Raw genomic sequence first — 19,055 nt, 5'->3', positions numbered from 1 at the left:
GCTAAGGCTGATGTCCAAGAGTTTATTGCCTATGTTTTCTTTCGTGATACTCTTACCAAAATGAATGACCCGAATTTAACCACAAGGAAAGAATAGACCAAAATTAAAAGACATTTTGCAATTAAGTGTCAAGGTCGTGAAAGACAAAGAAACACCGAGGGGCTGTTCCATACTGATAGAAACTAAGGAGACCTGACAACTAAATGCAGTGTGAAATCCTAGGTCAGATCTTTTCCTTTCTTTTTCTAAGTTTATTTATTTTTGAGAGAGAGAATGCACACAAGAGCAGAGGAGGGGCAGAGAGAGAGGAAGAGAGAGAATCCCAAGCAGGCTTTGCACTGCAAACACAGAGCCCGATGGGGGGCTTGAACCCACAAACCTAGAGATCATGACCTGAGCCGAAATCAAGAGTCTGACACTCAACCGGCTGAGCCACCCAGGTGCTGTCCTAGGTCAGATCCTGGGTCAGAAGAAGACCATCAGCGAGACATTTGGTAAAATCTGAATAAACTTTGTATAGTACATAACATCATTGTATCATTGGTTTTAATTCTAGTACTCTTGTTATGTAAGATGTTAATATTTGGGGACTCTGAGTGAAGGTTTACAGGAAATCTTCATTCATTTATTTGCTTTACTTTTTGTTAGTCTGAAATTATTTCAAAAAGAAAACTTAGGAAGATAAAAATGGTTTTTAATTTATGGCTGATTAAGAATAGTTTCCTCGGGGCGCCTGCGTGGCACAGTCAGTCAAGTGTCCAGCTCTTGATTTTGGCTCAGGTCATGAGCTCACGGATCGTGGGTTTGAGCCCTGAGTAGTCGGACTCTGTGCTGTCACCAGGGAGCCTGCTTGCGATTCTTTCTCCCTCTCTCTCCCTCTCTTTTTCTCTTCCCCTCCCCCACTCTCTAACTCTCTCAAAATAAATAAATAAACTTAAAACAAAGACTACAGTTATCTCACTGTATATTAATTTAAATTAAAATTTGAAGAAAACAATAATAGAGTTATCTAATTCCAGCTGTAGTCCACATTTGCCAAACACGTTTGATTTTGTGGTTTATCCACCCTACAACTTCCTGCCTCCCCTCCTCTTCTTTTTTATTTATTTATTATTTATTTATTTATTTATTCAAATTAGAGAGAGAGAGAGAGTGCACGTGTGCAAGCTGGGGAGAGGGGCAGAGGGAGAGAGAGAGGGAGAGAGAGAGAGAGAGAGAGAGAGAGAGAGAGAGGGACCTGATATGGGGCTCCATCCCACGACCCTGGGATCATGACCTGGGCCAAAATCAAGAGTCATGTATTCAACCAGCTGAGCCACCCAGACGCCCCTCCCCTCCTCTTATTAATGCATCCTGTAGGGAATCCAGGAACTTGGCTGAGAAGTCAAAATGTACGTTCCATTCCGGTCCCGAAAGCTACCAGTCAGTCTGGTCTGTCTTCAGTTTGAAAACAGGTGGAGATAGGGCCCAACTCCATTTGCCAGTGAACCTCTGGGTCTGGGCTTTGTTTGGGTTCCAAGGGGCTCTATCAATACCAGCAGAGGTCTTAAATCCTCTGGGATTAGGCAGGTAAGGTAAGACAAGTGAATCAGGCTCGATTTGTCTCAGAATGGCTTCTTAAATTGTATTCTTCTGAACCACACACACTAGGGTTTAAATATTAACTTTGTAAAAAGTTCTTCAATCATACAAAGGAGTACGTTCACTCCCATTTCTCTGGAACTGTATGACCTCTTGGGTTATACTTTCATTTTTTTTGCTTTAGTACTGAAAACACACAGGAACTATTTCACTTTCCTTGCACCCATAACGCAACACTTGGGAATCTGGGAAATGCAAGAAAGCCAGCACCCAGCATTCAAACTCAGTTGTGGAGGATGCAATAGGGACTAGTGGGGTCTGTGGTAGAAATGAGCCCTAATGCTCTGAAGGGCCCAGCTGGGTTTTGGTTCCACCTGATTGTTGCCATGTAAGAATTTGGGCCTCGTATTGTTAGAAGTCTTGATTTTTCAATATATTTTTTATTTTTTTTTTATTTTTTTTTTAATTTTTTTTTCAACGTTTATTTATTTTTGGGACAGAGAGAGACAGAGCATGAACAGGCGAGGGGCAGAGAGAGAGGGAGACACAGAATCGGAAACAGGCTCCAGGCTCTGAGCCATCAGCCCAGAGCCTGATGCGGGGCTCAAACTCACGGACCGCAAGATCGTGACCTGGCTGAAGTCGGACGCTTAACCAACTGCGCCACCCAGGCGCCCCTTCAATATATTTTTTAAATGCTTATCTATCTATTTATTTATTTATTTATTTATTTATTTATTTATTTATTTATTTATTTTGAGAGACAGACAGACACGGAGGGATGCTTATTTATTTTTGAGAGAGAGAGAGAGCGAGCAAATGGGGGAGGGACAGAGGGGGGCGGGGAGGACAGAGGATTCAAAGCCGCCTCCACACTGACAGCAGAGAGCCCAGTACAGGGCTCAAACCCACCAACTGTGAGATCATGACCTAAGCTGAAGTCAGACACTTAAACAACTGAGCCACCCAGGCACCCCAGAAATCCTGATTTTTAAATATTGGCAGCTAAGGTACATTATTTCAAAACCGCACGTGCCACCTTTGTGGGCTGAACAAAACATACCTGAGAACCATCAGTTGGTGCGATCTGATTGAGGCAAGGGGAGAAGGCCTTCTCCCTCTCCGGCCCCCTCGGGCCTCCGGCTTCCTCTGGGAGGACCTGTAAAGGGCTGGGGCCTGCAGAGTTTAGGCAGAGAGGGTGACTCTAAGAGCAGGGTGGCTGGAGGGAACTCTAAGGAGAGGGGTGAGTGAAATGTGAAATAAATGGAATGGTGCAGAGGGCAGAAGTGGGTTTTCTGAAGGCGAGCAAGGTTAAGATTGGGAAAACAGAGAGGGATATTAAGAATCAGCTCACTGAAAAGTCAGTTCCTGGAAGATAATGATAATATCTAAATAGTAACTAACCTATTGTTGGCCTATTTTGTTTCAGTCACTGGCTCAGCTCCTTAAGTAATTCTGTGAAGTCAATGATTGAAAAGAAGTCTTTTTAGGGGCCTTGATCCCAGTGAGAAGGATGGACTGCACAGAGTTCTTAGCTGTGTTCTTGGCTCAGGAAACATTTATCTACTGCCCGTGATATGCCATGCATAACTGCGCTGTGCAGTTCAGTAGGACACCGTCCCTTCCCTCAGTGAATACGTCACGGGAGTGGGGGAGTGAGCAGGGTGGGATCCTGGCCAGGCCCAGGGGTGGGCCCAGGGGCAGCAAGCGCAGAGGGATGGCAGCACGGTCAGTCTGGGGCCTGGGGACAGTTTCCTCAAGGAGCAGACATTTTAACTCTTTTCAAGGGCCCTTCCAAGTTCCCGAAGCAAAGAATAAAGGGACAGAGAAGGCAGTTCCAGGAGCACGGATGCGCCCCCTCCCCCTAAGCCCCATCAGGAAGCACTGGAGTGTGTTTGCTGAGAGAGGTGGCTAGAAGGGGTTTGAGCCCTCCTGGCCTTCCAGGGCAGAAAACAGTGGACCCTTCTGCTCCTCCTCCGTTTGGTCAATAAACATCTATTAAACCGCGTGTGGAGAAGGGGATGGAGAAATTCTACCAATGAGCATTTATGTAGCTTAAGGTCACATCATACCCACCTCTATCTGAGACTCGGAGAGGTTCAGGGGTATATACGTGTGTGTGGTGTTTATGCACGCATATGCAGTCTTAGAGGGGTGAACAAAGTCAAGGTCAGATACTTGAGGATCTTTTGGGCTGCAGATTTTTTACTTTTTCAGCAATTGCTTTTATAACCAGGAAGAAAATTAAATTAATAGTACATATACTATTTGCGCAAACCAAAGGTCAGTAAGACGACTGGGGGAGAGTGGAGGGGTGGGTGTCTGTTAAGTTTCTCCTGTGGGGCAGGCTAGCTGACCCCCATGCCAGATTGCGGAGTGGAAAATAACTAAGGTTTGTTGAAGGAAGGGCCTGTTTTCCTGCAAGGCATTTTTCAGGGGCCTGTTTATCACATTCAAACAAGGAAACAGACAGCATAAATCACCAGCACACGGAAACCCACCAGTGGACGGTGTCTGAGGATGAGGCCCAAGTGACACGGACATTGGTTTCAGAGAGGAGATGCCTTGGGTTCAGAGAAGCCACCCTTGAAGTTCCATATGGGAAGGCAGCAGCTGCTGAAACTACCTTGTGCTGGTTAATAGCACCCTGTCAAGGTTCCATGGGCCAAAACCTATAAGCTTTATTTACATTTTTATTTATTTAAATTCTGTGCTCTCGTAACAGTTTGAAAGAGAGGTGAATTTGAAGGTCCTAATGGCTTCTACTCATGAACATTTATTAGGCACCCATGTGTAAATTCTTCTGCCCAAGGTGTCGGATGAGCAAAGACCTTCACTTTCAAAGTAGACTATGCCTGGGTGGCTAAGTCGGTTAAGCGTCCACTTTCAGCTCAGGTCATGATCTCACGGGTCATGGGTTCAAGCCCCGCGTCAGGCTCTGTGCTGCCAGCTCAGAGCCTGGCTCCCGTTTCAGATTCTGCGTCTCCTCTCTCTCTGCCCGTCCCCCACTCACACTAGGTCTCTCCCTCTCAAAAATAAATAAAATGTTTAAAAAAAAAAAAAAAACGAAGTTGACTACACCCAAAGAAGTGCTAGGAATCTTCCAAAGTGAAATCAGAATTGCACCCAAAAAATCAGGCAGCAGGGATGAACAGCAGAGTAATTATACCCATAATGTGTCTCACCAGAAAGACTCCGAGAGGAACACACACATTAAGCAAGGAATTTCGGGAGTGGATATTTGCTTACTAAGTGGTTTTGCTTCAGAAAGAATTAATTGGATGGTTTGCTTATTGATAATTAACTACTTGAGGAGAGATGATGGAGCTGAGAAATGTAAAGGTGGCTAGAGTCTTTATCCAAAGGGTCCAAGAAGCACCAAGAAAACACCAGATTTGTACCAAGAGATACATTTAAGCACGCGTTCTTGAAGAGTTGCGGGCACATAAAAGGTAAAATGTGTCGTGGGTTTGCTCTAGCAACTGTATCACCTCTCTGTCTATGATGCCAAGAGTCCCCTTGTTTGTTTTTTAATGCCCACGATCAGATCTGCTTTGCTCGGAGGCTAGCAGCTGCTCCTCTGGTCGCGCCATGTGCTCGTTTCGGGTGCTAGGGGAGAGGCTCTGGGTAGCTCGGCCTCGTTTTTTACAGGCTGAAGTCGTGTTAGCGTCAGGCTTATTGCTGGATGACAGACTGCACTGCGGTTCCTCCCCTCCCTTGGCCTGATGAACCTGTGACCAGAAAAGCCAGTTAGATCTCCTGTCACACTCAGCAGTGGGGGCTGCTGGAGAAGGAGCAGGCAGACTGCCTTCAGTGCATCCATGCTTTCCAGACTGGGGGATTCTGGTGCCTCGCCTTAGGGTCCTCAAAGCATGCCATAACACAAGAGAGTTATGGCAGCACCAGCAAGGACGGAGTTCATGGACACCCAGCCGAGGGCTGGAAGAAGGAAGCGTTCAAGAGAATCTGAGGAGAGAATGGAGGAAAAAGAAGTGGTACTTTTCTCACACTCTGAGTGACGTGGGCCCCATCAACAGGCCGCCGTGGATAACCGAGAGCGTGGCACAGAGACTCACACATTGTTATTTTTGATGTCGTCTCCATCTCTGGTAATGGATCGCCTCTACCCCGTCACACAAGTTTACGTAGTTTTTTCTAGACCCAAGTTAGAAATCCAATCACTTTTCATATGCAGTCTTTTTAGTTATTTTAGCAACTTTGGCACAACAGAGATTCAGATTGTCTTCCAAGGTCCACTCTCCCCTCTTTCCTAACAGAGCTTCAAAGCATTAGCCGGACACACAGCCACCTGCTTAAGGACATTTCCCAGCCTCAAGGTTAGACGTGGCCATGTGGCTAAACAAATAAGAATAATAATAGCTCACACTCTTATATGTGACAGGGAACTATTCTAAGTGCTTTAGATCTATAACCCACTTGATTTTCATAATCATACGTAGTGTTGGGAACCAGAGGCACAAAGACATTATGCAACTTCGCCAATAACACACAGAAAGCAAGTGGTAGGTCTAGGATTGCACCCCCAGAAGTAGGCCCCAGAGTCTGCATCCTAGCTCACATTCACCCCAATGAAATGTGAGTAGAACTTGTAGGTCATGGCCTCAAAGGGGAGAGGCTTGCTCTCTCGTTGCCCCTTCTCTCCTTCCTGCTACCTGGAAATCACCATGTTCAACTACAAGGTGAAGCCACGTGTTGAGGACGTCAGGACAAGATAGGACACTGTGTGCCCAATATCATAGGACGATCCTATCAGCCTAGATTGCTCATGCTAAGGTTGTTACAAGAGAGAGAGAAAGATTTTATTTCTTTTATTTGGGGAGGGACAGGTAGTTAATATATCCTAACTAATCTATCTTATGTAAAGAGTGAGGTCATGGAGGGAAGGGGACCATGTCTTTAAGCACCTACTGTATATCCAGTGTCTCCACACACTATCTCGTTCACTCCCCATAAAAGTTCTGCAAATAGGCATTGTTAGCCAGTATCTGCCATGAGGAATCTGAGGCTGAGAGTGGTTAAGTAGCTTCCCCAAGATCACAGAGCTGGTAGGTAGATAGGCTAAGATTTCAGCAAACCTTCTCCAAAGGCCTCTTTTTCACTCTTCTACAGCAATGCACTGGGGAAAGGTGACTCATTCATAAGAGGCATGTCTACAACATTCATACCATGATTCATAACCCTTTGATTAGTTACTCCTCAAAGCAATCTGATCAGATTGGTACGCTTAGTTCCATATTGTAGATGAGAAAACAGACAAGACCAGCAATTATGCACCCAAAGTCAACAGAGGGCGTAGGAGCCACAGTTGTAGAAATTCAAGGCTGATAATTCCTCTCCAAATACGGCCAGTTTGAGAACCCAGAGTTCTTATTCATCAGACTTGCAAAGTGTCTTCTTATTTTCATGAATCTTAATGGAGGAGGGAGGAAAGCCAATCGCCAATGACACAGATGTGCTGTGTTGAACCTGAGTTTTAGAGGTTTTTTCCTGAAACGTTGACTATATTCCAGGTTTGTTGGTCACATTAGACCTTCTGGGTTGCAGGGAATAGTTGCATAAATCAACCTGGAAACGGGACCTCTTCTAGAGACGAAGGCAGTGGTCACTGAGGTTCTCACTTACTCTGTCCAGGTGTAGCCTCAAGACGGGAGACCTGGAGACTCCAAGTCCTAAGTACTATTCAGCTGTTTCTCTTTGTTTTCTTCAGGAGACCAACTTTCTCAGTTCCTGGTCTATTTGGTGGAAAACGTTGGCTCCAACTTCCCCACTACATGTCTCCTAGGTTAACAAGGGCAGCCAGACCAAGCCGGAATCTGCATCCGCCACCCAAATTCCGAGGGAAGGGGCCCCAATAGTGTTGCTTAAGCCCCTTGCCTACCCCCTCATCCAACCAACGATGACAGGTACACCACAACCATGTGGATTTGGGGAGAGAACCATTCCCATAGAAACAGTGGGGGCCAGATGACTTAGTACAGTTGTCCTAACTCTAACTGCACATCAGCATCACCTGGGGAACTAAAGCCACCAAGGTCTAAACCCTACACCTAGAAACTATGATTTAATCGGTTTAGATGGGATGGAATCCTGGCATCAATATTTTGGGGAAGTCCCTCAGATGATTCTCTGTAGGCCATAGTAAGGTGTTTGCACTGTATTTAACGGCAAAGAAGAACTCTTTCAGAAGGGTGTGGGTTTTTTTAAGACTACTTTTCAAAAAAAGTCTATTTATTTTGAGACAGAGAGAATGTGCAAGCATGGGTATGCACACTCGAGTGGCGGAGGGGCAGAGAGAGAGAGAGAGAGAGAGAGAGAGAGAGAGAGAGAGAATCACAAGCAGGCTCTATGCTGTCAGTTCAAAGCCCAACCCAGGGTTTGATCCCATGAACCGAGAGACTGTGACCTGAGTCAAAATCAAGAGTCAGGTGCTTTACAGACTGAGCCACCCAGCTGCCCCCAGAAAGGTTTTAAGCAGGAATTTGCGTGTTCTGAAGAGCTGTTCGCTTTGCTCTATGGTTTGTCACTTCTTCTATTAAACATCTGAAGATCTCATTACTTGAAGAGTGGTTCCCATACTGACAGCATTAGCATCACTTGGGAATGTCTTAGAACTGCAGAATCTCAGCCCCACACCCTCCTCCCAAACCTGCTGAACTAGAACCTGCATTTTAACAAGATCCAAGGGTGCTTTGTGTACACATTGGAATTTGAGAAGCACTGCCCTAAGACCCTGTTTTTCAAACTTAGTTGCCCGTCGGAATCGTCTGGGGAGTTTTTAAAACGACTGAGGCTAGGTCCCACCCTCAGGGGTTCTGATTTAATTGGTGTGTACGTTGGATATTGGGGTTTTTAAGAGCTCCCCAGATGACTGTAGTAGGAGCAGAATTTGAGAACCATGGCTGTTAACAGTCTTTCTTTCCCACACAGCCCCTCCCATCAACCAAGAAAATAAATAATTTAGGGAAGCCAGCACTGAAAATCCCATCTCTGTTAGGTTGGTGAATTAATTGCCAGAAAGTAGTTATCCTATTTGTGCTATTTGATTCAGGCTTAAGGATGGTAAATAGCTCCAGGCAAAATACAGCCCTAAAGGTTCAACTTAAATCTTGAGGAGAATTGATTTGGAAACCGCATGCCTAATTCCCCTGCGCCTTTCCTCACTACAGCTGCACCCCTGGTGTCAGCCTGGAGTTCTCTCCAAACCACTTTCAGAAGCAGGGAAAGGAGATGCATACCGAGGCGCGCTTCTGTGCCCACAGCCCCGGATGCCATTTTGTCTTGTTTTGATGTCTCAGTGTGGAGAGATTGTTCGTTTTGCCTAAGAGCTCAGCCTTCTTGGATGCTCAGTTTATGCTTTGCCCTGCTCTGAGCAGCCAAACCGAAAAGCACTCCAGAGCCCATCTAGCAGGCTCACGTTTTCCTTTGGCCAGATAGCATCAGAGGAAAATCATTGAAAGCCACTGTGGAACAATTGTCCTTTTCTACAAGATGACCTTTCCTGGGAGAGGGGACCCCTTTGCTTTAGTATCCTCAAAATTAGCCTCACGGGAAAGGGTCTGTGCTCTCCCCTGAACGCCCATCATCACCTCAGTCCTGGGCTTTTCATTGTCACCTTTCAATCTCCCCAACTCTCTTCTTTTTTCTCCCCCTTGGGAAAGAATCATGTTTCCTAAAATGGGTTGAGGCAGATATTGAAACTCAAAACCGGAGAACTTAAATCTGTGGGAGGTAGGCAGCAATCAGTGACTCCAGCCGTCAGTGTCTGATGAAACGTGGCACAGCCAGAGATAGAAGATTGAATGAACCTGGAGCTTGGTCATCTCCCCAGATCTGGTTCAAATGAGCAGCCAATTGAAATTATGAAAATATGCCCCAGGTTCCTTAGACCTTCTTGCACCAGGTCTTGAAGGATGAGTGCATATATAACAGGATGGGTTTGGCAGACATTGAGGTTACTTCTCCAACAGTTATCATATCCGCCATCATTATGGGATGGCCACTGTGGGAGAATGAGTTTGACCCCACCCATAGCCCCATGGCTGGACCCTGAATTGGGTTATTGGAATAACCGTAACTCCCTTTGCCATCCCAGTTGGTTTGAAGGGCAGTTGGACCGTGGGAGGAAGACTGAGCCGAAAAACAGAGATGCCACCCCCAGGAATGGCGCTCAGGAATCCGAGTATACATACCCCAGCTCCCTTGCCCCTGGGACTAGAGAATTCTGAGTCATGTGTTCCACACCATTTCTTGGAGTTTCTTCCAAGGACTAAGCCTCAGGTGTTCAGAGTCTGTAACTAATTTTTTTTTTAATTTTTTTTTCAACGTTTATTTATTTTTGGGACAGAGAGAGACAGAGCATGAACGGAGGAGGGGCAGAGAGAGAGGGAGACTCAGAATCAGAAACAGGCTCCAGGCTCTGAGCCGTCAGCCCAGAGCCTGACGTGGGGCTCGAACTCACGGACCGTGAGATCGTGACCTGGCTGAAGTCAGACACTTAACCGACTGCGCCACCCAGGCGCCCCCAGAGTCTGTAACTAATTTAACAACGTCCTCTTTATTGGCCGCCTTCCCTTCCCCTTATCACTTCCCAATTCTCTTCTCATGTTCCCTTCAGATGCCAAAGTTGGCTACTCATGCTCAAGTCCTTATCTCCGGTCTGCTTCTGGGGGAAATCTAAACTAAGACAGTTGTATTAAAGTTGAATTTTTACACCAAATGCATAGGTTGCTCTTTGCGGATGCTGTGGTGCTTAGTGGCCTCTGCCTGGATTGCCCTTTCTTCCTAGTCTCTTCTAGACAAACTCCTATTCATGCTTCAAGACCCTGCCCCAGGGCCTGCCCCACCTAAAGTTAGTCATGGCCTCCCTTCTGCCATCATTAGACCATGTACAATACTGTATTGTTGGAATGACCTTGTTAGAATTAGGCGTTCACTAGGCAGTCTTTTTTCTGTCCTGAGTGACTTAAGGACAGTTAACTCTATTCCCCTAGGGATTAGAACAGAACTTGGCACTTAGCTGCCATTCAGTAAATATTGGTTGAATCAATATGTGAGTGATCTAACTAGTGACTCATGTCTAATTAGAATCTAACTAGAGGTAGGCATTCAGCTCTAGAAGTTAGAAGTTAGAGTTCCTTGTTACTTAAATGGTCATTCTAAAGCAGAGGGGTTTTTTGTATTTTAATTTTTTAAATGTTTATTTATTTTTGAGAGTAAGAGAGCACTCTTGTGTGCACCAGCAGAAAAGGGGCAGAGTGATCCAAAGTGGGCTCCACACTGACAGCAGAGAGCCCGATGCAGGGCTCGAACTCCCAAACTGCAAGACCGTGACCTGCACCAAAGTCTGACGCTTAGGCCGACTGAGCCCCCCAGGTGCCCCTAAAGCAGAGGTTCTTAACCTATGTAGATTCTGAGGATGTGGGAACCCCCAGAAATTGTCTGCAAAACCATGCATGTCTGGGCTTTTATCTGAGGAGAAGTTCTTTGCTGTCATCAGATTTTCGAGAGAGTCTTTGACTCTATTCCTTCAACAGCATTGGTAATAATTGAGTGCCAGTTACACCCCAAGAGCTGTGCTAGATGCTGTGGATAAAGCAGTGAACAAAACAAAATCTCTCCCCTCATAGAATTTACATGCCAGTCAGAAAACAAATCGTGAATGAGGATCAGTGCCATGCAGAAAAATAAAGGAGGAACGAGGAAAGGAAGTGTATGCTGTTGAGCTAGGGTGGCCAGGGAAAGCCTCTCGGGAATGGTGACATCTATCCCAAAGATCTGAGCGGAACCATGGGCTTGTGCCCACGGGAGGGTATGGGAGAAAGCCCCCTAGGCAGAGGGGACAGACAGCAAGAGCCAAGGCCCCAAGGAGAGGCATCCCAGGGCAGAGAGGATGCCCATGTGGCTGGAGGAGGGGCACAGAAGGAAAGAGGTCAGATTGGTGTTGGGGCCCAATCTCGGTCTTCCAGACCAAAGTGAGGACCTTGGAATTTGTTCTGAGTGGGGTGAGGAAGCCTCTGGAGGGTTTCAAGCAGAGGAGGAGCATATTCAGATGTGGGTTTTACAAGGGCCCCTCGTGTGAATAGACTGTAGGGAACAGAAAGCAGGGAGACCAGTGGGGAAGTGACCCCAGTGATCCAGCAGAGTAATGATGGGGGCTTGATCCTGGCAGTCATAGTGGAGGAGGTGGGGAGTGGTTGGATTCTGGATGGAGTTTCAAAATAGAGCCAACGGGATTTGCTGTGGGTTGGCTGGGGTGTGAAAGAAAGAATTGACAGTGACTCCAAGGTTTCGGCCTGAGCATCAGGAAGGATAGGACTGCCATTAACTGAGATGGGAAGTCAGTCTGTGGGGGGGCAGCGAAGGAGAGTTCCATCCCTGCCCCAGGGTGGCGTCACAGCTGGTGACAGCAAACCTCTTGCCTTCTCCGGCTGTTTCCTGTCCTGCACGAAACCCAGGAAAGTATAAATAACAGACCACTCTTCTTCTCTAAGATCTTTCTGAAGCGGAAGCCGTAGAAGCGACTCCTGGAGTCTAGCCCTAGAACTGTGGGGAGAGATATTTATTTTTATAATTAATAATCTTCGAACAAGTCCGGTCCAGACAAAAACACGAGGGAGGCATCCCACAGCACCGTTAGCATTCTGCAGTTAAAAAAAATTTTTTTTAATTGATTTATTTTTGAGAGACAGAGAGAGACACAGTGGGGGGAGGGGCAGAGAGAGAGGGAGACACAGAATCCGAAGCAGGCTCCGGGCTCTGAGCTGTCAGCACAGAGCCTGACACGGGCCTCGAACTCACAAACTGAGAGATCACAACCTGAGCTGCAGTCATACGCTTAACAGACTGAGCCACCCAGGCGCCCCATCACTCTGCAGTTTTCTAACTCCAAATTTGTTCTCACCCTCTAGAAGCAATGTGTGACGGTAGAAGGAGTAGGGTTTGCTTGCTCAGCAAGGTCCGGATTATAGCCCCAGTTATTAGCTGGGCAGCCCTAGATGAGTTATTTAATTTCTCCTCCCCTGGTTTCCCAACCTGGAGGCAAAAGTGGCTGCCATATGGGTTGCATGAAATAAAGGCATGTGCTCAGTTACTATTGCTGGGTAACAAACTACCCCAACATGAAGTGACTTAAAGCAACCACCATTTTATTACACCTCACAGATTCCGTGGGTCAGGAATTTGAGCAGGACTCAGCAGAGTGATTCACTCGATCGTTGTGGTGCCAGTTGGTCACTCAGCTGGTGGATGGACTGGTCTGGAGCATCCTAGATGGTGTCACTCACATCTCATGTCTTGGTTGGGGTTGACTATGCGCTCCACTACGGTGATGGTTTTAAAACACAGCCCCAAATTCACGGATGCTTCTATCAAGAGGGGTCTACGTCACCCCATCTGTGTTCTAGAAGAATCTGTGTGATACCATGTGACTCATAGAGCTAGGTCACAAAAGGCTTTGCAGCTTCCACCTTATTCCTTGGAATACTCACTTTGGAAGCCCTGAGTGGCCATGTAGGAAGTTGGACTATCTTGAGGCCCCCAGCCGTGAGGAATCCCGAGCCACATGAAGAGGCCATTTTTAGGCACTCTGGGCTACTGTCCTAGGTAAGCCCGTCTTGGAGATATCTCAGCCCCGATGCCAGACATGTGAGTGAAAACTCTCAGATTATTCCAGCCCGCACTGGCAAGTCTTCCCATCTGGCATGTAGTAAGTACCCAGGAAATATTTTCACTGCAGTTCTTCTTGGCATGGTCAAACATTCAGAGCTGTGGCCTTGCAGAGTTTTATTTATTTATTTTGTGGGGAGGAATCTCTATACTGTGTTTCACAATGGCTGTACCAATGTATGTATTCCCACCAACAGTATATAAGGGTTTCCTTTCTCTACATCTTCACCACTACTTATTATCTCTTGTCTTTTTGACAAAAGCCATGCGAACAGGTGCGAGGTGATATCTCATTGTGGTTTTCACGTGCATTTCCCTGATGAACAGTGATGTACCTTTTCATGTACCTGTTGGCCATCTGTATGTCTTCTTTGGGAAGATGTCTGTTCAGGTCCTTTGCCCATTTTTTAACTGGATTATTTGTTTGTTTGTTTTGATATTGAGTCATAGGAGTTTTTATGTTTTTTAAGTATTAACCCCTTACCAGGGGCGCCTGGTAACTGAGCCCCCCATCCAGCTCCATGCTCAGCATGGAAATTCTCTCTCCCTCTGCTCTGCTTGCTCTCTCTCTCTCTAAAATAATTTTTTAAAACCCTTATCAGATAGATGGTTTGCAAATATTTATGGACAGGCTCTTTGAGACAGGTCAGTTGGGGAAGGATCTACAAAGCCCTTTAAAAAAATTTTTTTTTAATTTATTTGAGAGAGAGAGAGAGCAGGGGCTAAAGGAAGAGGAAGAGAAAATCTTAAGCAGGCTCCACACTCAGTGCAGAGCCCGATGCCAGGCTCGATCCCACAACCCTGGGATCAGGACCTGAGTCGAAATCAAGACTGAGCCACCCAGCCACCCTAACTCCTTTCGAAACACTGCCTTGTTTCTAACTCCTACTTCAAAATGTTAACATTTTTAATCTTAGGTAATATGATGCAAACTTATAAAACAGATGAATTATTCCATTAATAGTGAACTTATGTATGCAGTTGTTACTTGCAGAGTTGTTTAATAATCAATACGGTTGTCTTTCAGCTGGGGTCCCTTAAGCAATTTCGCTTCTAAGAATAATCCTTCTCCCAAGGACCCAGTTCCTCACCTGCCACAGGTGGGTCTTATTGAGGCTGCAGGAAGCTTGTGGTAGCTCTTCACCAACCTCCCCTCCCCACCCTGGGCCCAGCTGGCTCACTTTAGCTGCCAGCAGGAGGAACAGTCTTCCAAATCTCCTTTCTCCCTACTTCAGGGCCCTTACTGGAAACTAATGGCGTGCTCAGATTGGATACTTTGAAGAGTTTAGCAAAGGGACTACATAGGAAGTTGGGACAAGGATGGGCAACCTCCAGGGAGGGTGCAGTTCCCCAGGGTCAGGACTAGGTGGCGCTGTTACTGCTCCTGGGCCTGGGGGAGGGAGGACAGGAGAGGCTGGATGGTGGGGGTAGTGCTGTCCTACAAAAGCTAAAGCAGCCAGCCAGTGCCAACCTTGCCAGGAAGAAGTTGGAAGGATAAACACCCGGGCCTCTCCTCCCTCCTCTCATCTCCCTCCTCCCTCCAGCCACCTGCTGAGGCTCCCCATTGGTTAAAGAGGGCAGCCTTGTGCCGCCTACCCGAGGCAGCCTGGTCCAGGAAGAGGATGGGAAAGGGTCGAGGGGACATCCAGAGTCAACCCCCTCAGCGTTGTTATCCTGATTTGATTTAAAGTGGGGAAACAGTAAAGGCTCAAAAAGGATGAAATACAGGTAAATGGATGACACTCCCTGGAGGGATGGCCCAGTCATTCTCTTTGTAAAGATGTCTTTGAATCCAAGTTCCTTGATATTATCAGAGCAAGATTTTTATTTGGTGGTGATGGTGGAGGGAGTGGGACATAAGCTAAATATATTCCAATCTTATTTTAAAATCTATTTATGTCAAGTAGCCTCATTGGGAAAGGGTTTCTCTCACCAGGCTGGGCCTGGGCTGGGCTAAGAGTGGGGGTGGTAAGAGGCAACAGTGGTGAAGGATCCCCCCGCCCCAGAACCCTGGAAAGCACTGTCCTTTCAATGGGAAGACACCCAACATTTTTTCCCTTTTTCCAAGTAGGTTTACAGTATGACTTCAACTCAGTTCTTCCTTTTCTCTCATGGTTCAACTAAGACTGGCTTCTAACAAAGACTAAGCTGAGACACATTAGTCTCTCTGCTAATAAGCAGTCGATATTTGTGGTATCCTAGGACTGGATACCATAGGCAAATGCAAGAGGCTTGGACTGACCTCAGGCATGAACAAAAGCTGGCCAAATATTGCTGGTCCTTGGAGCTCTCTGAGCCTTATCTGGGAGGCAGTGAGATAGCCAGAAGCACGGTTTCTGAAGCCAGAATGCCTGCCTTTGAATCTCAGCTCTGCCATTTATATCGCTGTGTGACCATTGGCAACTGACTTAACTTCTCTATGCCTTGGATTCCTCTTCTGGAAACTAAGAATCTTAATAGGAACACTTGCCTTTTTTGTGCTATTGTCAGAATTACATCAATCAATACTGTAAAGCACTGAGACAGCTACCACCTGCCACCAAATAGCAATAATCATTGGCAATTACGATCTCATAGTGTCATGGCAAGTATCAAATGAGTTCATACATGGTAAGGTACTCAGCGTTGTTCCTGCACATAGGAATGTTAGATATGATTTTCAGCCTTCATTCATTTGTGCAACAAGTATTTAGTGAGCAGCCGCCGTGGGCAAGCCCTGGTCTGGGCATGGGGTGGGTGGGGGTGCAGGTGCAGAGGTGAAGAATAGACTAATATCCCTGCCCTTCTGGAGCTTACAGTCTAATACTAATTAGTAGCACAGAGCAGAGGTAGACTTACCATAACGAGGCTTACGCTATAAACTCCTCAGATAAACTCCTCAGTTGCACAGACCCTTCCAAAAGCTGTATGAGGGCCCCTACCAATGTCTTTACATTTCTTGCCTAGCTTTATATTTATAATTGTGCATTGTCTTTCTTAAAGATGGCTCTCAAAATTGAAAAAGCTTCTGACCCCACAAGCCCGGAGTTTGCCTTAACGTTTATTATCAGTAGTAATTATTATTTGCCTTGAAGTTTGTTATCAGTAGTAACAATTATTATTTGGGCGATAATCATGATTTTTTCTTTAGTTCAAGTTTTTATTTGAATTCTAGCTAATTGAAGGGGTGCCTGGATGGCTCGGTCGGTTAAGCGTCTGACTCTCGATTTCAACTCAGGTCGTGATCCCACAGTTCCTGGGATCCAGCCCCGCATCCAGCTCCGTACTGGCAGCACAAAGCCTGCTTGGGATTCTCTCTCTCCACCCCTCCCCCTGCTTTTGAACATTTTTAAAAATAAATAAATAAATTCTAGTTGGTTAAGATAATAATCATGATTATTTGCTGGGAAATGAGGCAATGCTGTAGGTGACTTCTGATGTTTTATATGATTACCCTGCATCTTTATGCTTTTAAGTGTCCCAAAGATGTGTCCCACCTTGTGGACTCACAGGCAGGGGATAGAGCCTTGTGTATCCAGATAGGGGTTATGGCATCTCCTCCTTCGTCACCTCCCCCTATTGCCTTTGGCACACTGTGCCATCTAGTTAAGCCCGAAAGCCCATCTGAAAAGAAAATTGCTTGTACCAGCTGCTTCTCATGACAAGTCTCAAGGCTGTGGGCTGGGCTCGGAAGGTGGGAAGGAGGCTTAGAGACCATGGAGCCCCAAACCCTCAATTCACAGAGACAAGAGCAAGCTGGGTGGGTGGGTGCCCAGAGCCAGGACGTGAACTCGATACTCTTCCCTACGGCAGCCTGGATCCCACCCCTCCAGATCAGGAACAACGCTCATTTGTCAAAATATCATGGAATGTGCGTGCAGGTGTTTCTTCCACAATGCATCTGCTGCTCAGGTGTCTGCAACACACATGTAACTATAATTTCCAACCCGCCTGATGAAGTGGCCTGTTTGGATGGCAAATAAGACTTTGTTCCCTCTGAATGCCTCTGTACACAGAGTGTGCCCCACTACCTCGCCCCGTGCAGCTGACTTGGGGAAACAAACATATTTGTTGATAGGCACAGCCATTAAAGTCATACACAGAAAAGTTATTTTACAGGGTTGTAGCCAAGTTCCTCTCCTTTTGCTTTGTTGGACTGGAAGTCTCTAAGCTAGTAGGTTTTAAAGAGTTTGACATTTTAACATAGCGAGGCGTGGTTTCATATCCATGTCTTGTACTATTTATTGCCATTCTGGAAAAAAAAAAGCATAAAATAGAATTGCCTGTCATATAGCTCTTTGGGGGAAATTATGTGCAAACTTAATTTACTCCTTAAACCAGACAAGCATATATAATTGTCTGCTGTGGCTAGGGTTGCAGTTTCAAAGAGAGCTGGGAATAGCGGTAGGTGAAAAAGAGAAGATTTGGATGACAGCTTTCAAATAATTACTCCATTAGAGCTGGTTTATTAACTTTTGATATGAAATGAATATATCTATGGCACACTTGTTCCAAGAACAAATTGTCTTTAACCTTCTCGATATATCCAAATGCCCACACAACTTTCAAAAATTATACTGGGCAACCTTGCCTTTAAAAATGTCTTTCATAAAATAGTCATTTGCATGAAGATTCTTTACAAGTTAAATAACTCAGTTGCACATGATTTTTCAGAGCGTAGCTTTAAAGTACTGGGGAATCGGAAATGGGTGGTAATTTTTATTTCAATTGTTCTGTTTTTCCAGCCGATTCCTTCCTTTTTATAACATGTTGTATAAACTTCCATTGGAACCAGGGAGGAGGGGCGCCTGGGTGGCTCAGTCCGTTAAGCGTCCGAGTTTGGCTCAGGTCATGATCTCACGGTTCATGAGTTTAAGCCCCGCTTTGGGCTGACAGCTCAGAGCCTGGAGCCTGCTTCGGATTCAGTGTCTCCCTTTCTCTCTGCCCCTGCCCTGCTTGCACTCTGTCTCTGTCTCTCAAAAAGTGAATAAACGTTTAAAAACAAGAAAGAAAGAAAGAAAGAAAGAAAGAAAGAAAGAAAGAAAGAAAGAAAGAAAGAAAGAAAGAAAGAAAGAAAGAAAGAAAGAAAGAAAGAAAGAAACCAGGGACGATCTGTTTTGCCTAGGTGTCATATTATTTGTATCCCCTCTGACTCTCAAAACTGTCCTACCTTGAGGATATGCTACCTGGTTGCCCCAATTATCATGCAAGTCACACTGGGTTCTGAGGTCTCCCAATGGAGATCTCTGTCCCTTTTCTTTTTATCCTTGTGTCCTCAGTGCCTTCAACAGGATCTGACACGTGGCAGGTACTCAGGAAATGTTTACCGGAGGATCGAGGGCCAGTCACTAAAGGACTGATATTTCTTGTAGAGATACATTGATTAAGCCCAGTCTTAATGATTTCTTTCTATCTACTGAATTGTACTTGAGCTTATTAGCTAATCAGCAATTGGCCATTAGGAAGTAAACATGATTAGAAGTCAGGAAGTGTTCCAAAAACCAGCAATGATCCCAGAATCTTTTGATTTAACAGGATCAGCCACTGCAGGACTGGTTTGGAAAATGCAATCTACCCCTGCAGGCAAAAATTATTAAGATCTTTCAATATTGACAGTACTATTATGTGCTGGAAAGATAAAATTATTTATAGTGTATGGCTTGCCCGTGGCTGTAGAATGATGTATTTTGATCTCGAAACGTCAAAATGATACTTTATGAAATTATAATGACTGTATAATCCTTCACGAAGAGATCTAGAATACTTGGAGAAAGGCATACTAAGATTCGGTTTTAATTTAGGAGTTTACT

The sequence above is a fragment of the Felis catus genome, chromosome C2 (genome assembly GCF_018350175.1).
Source record: "Felis catus isolate Fca126 chromosome C2, F.catus_Fca126_mat1.0, whole genome shotgun sequence".
Taxonomy (NCBI): Eukaryota; Metazoa; Chordata; class Mammalia; order Carnivora; family Felidae; genus Felis; species Felis catus.
Note: the sequence above shows the minus strand (reverse complement) of the source record.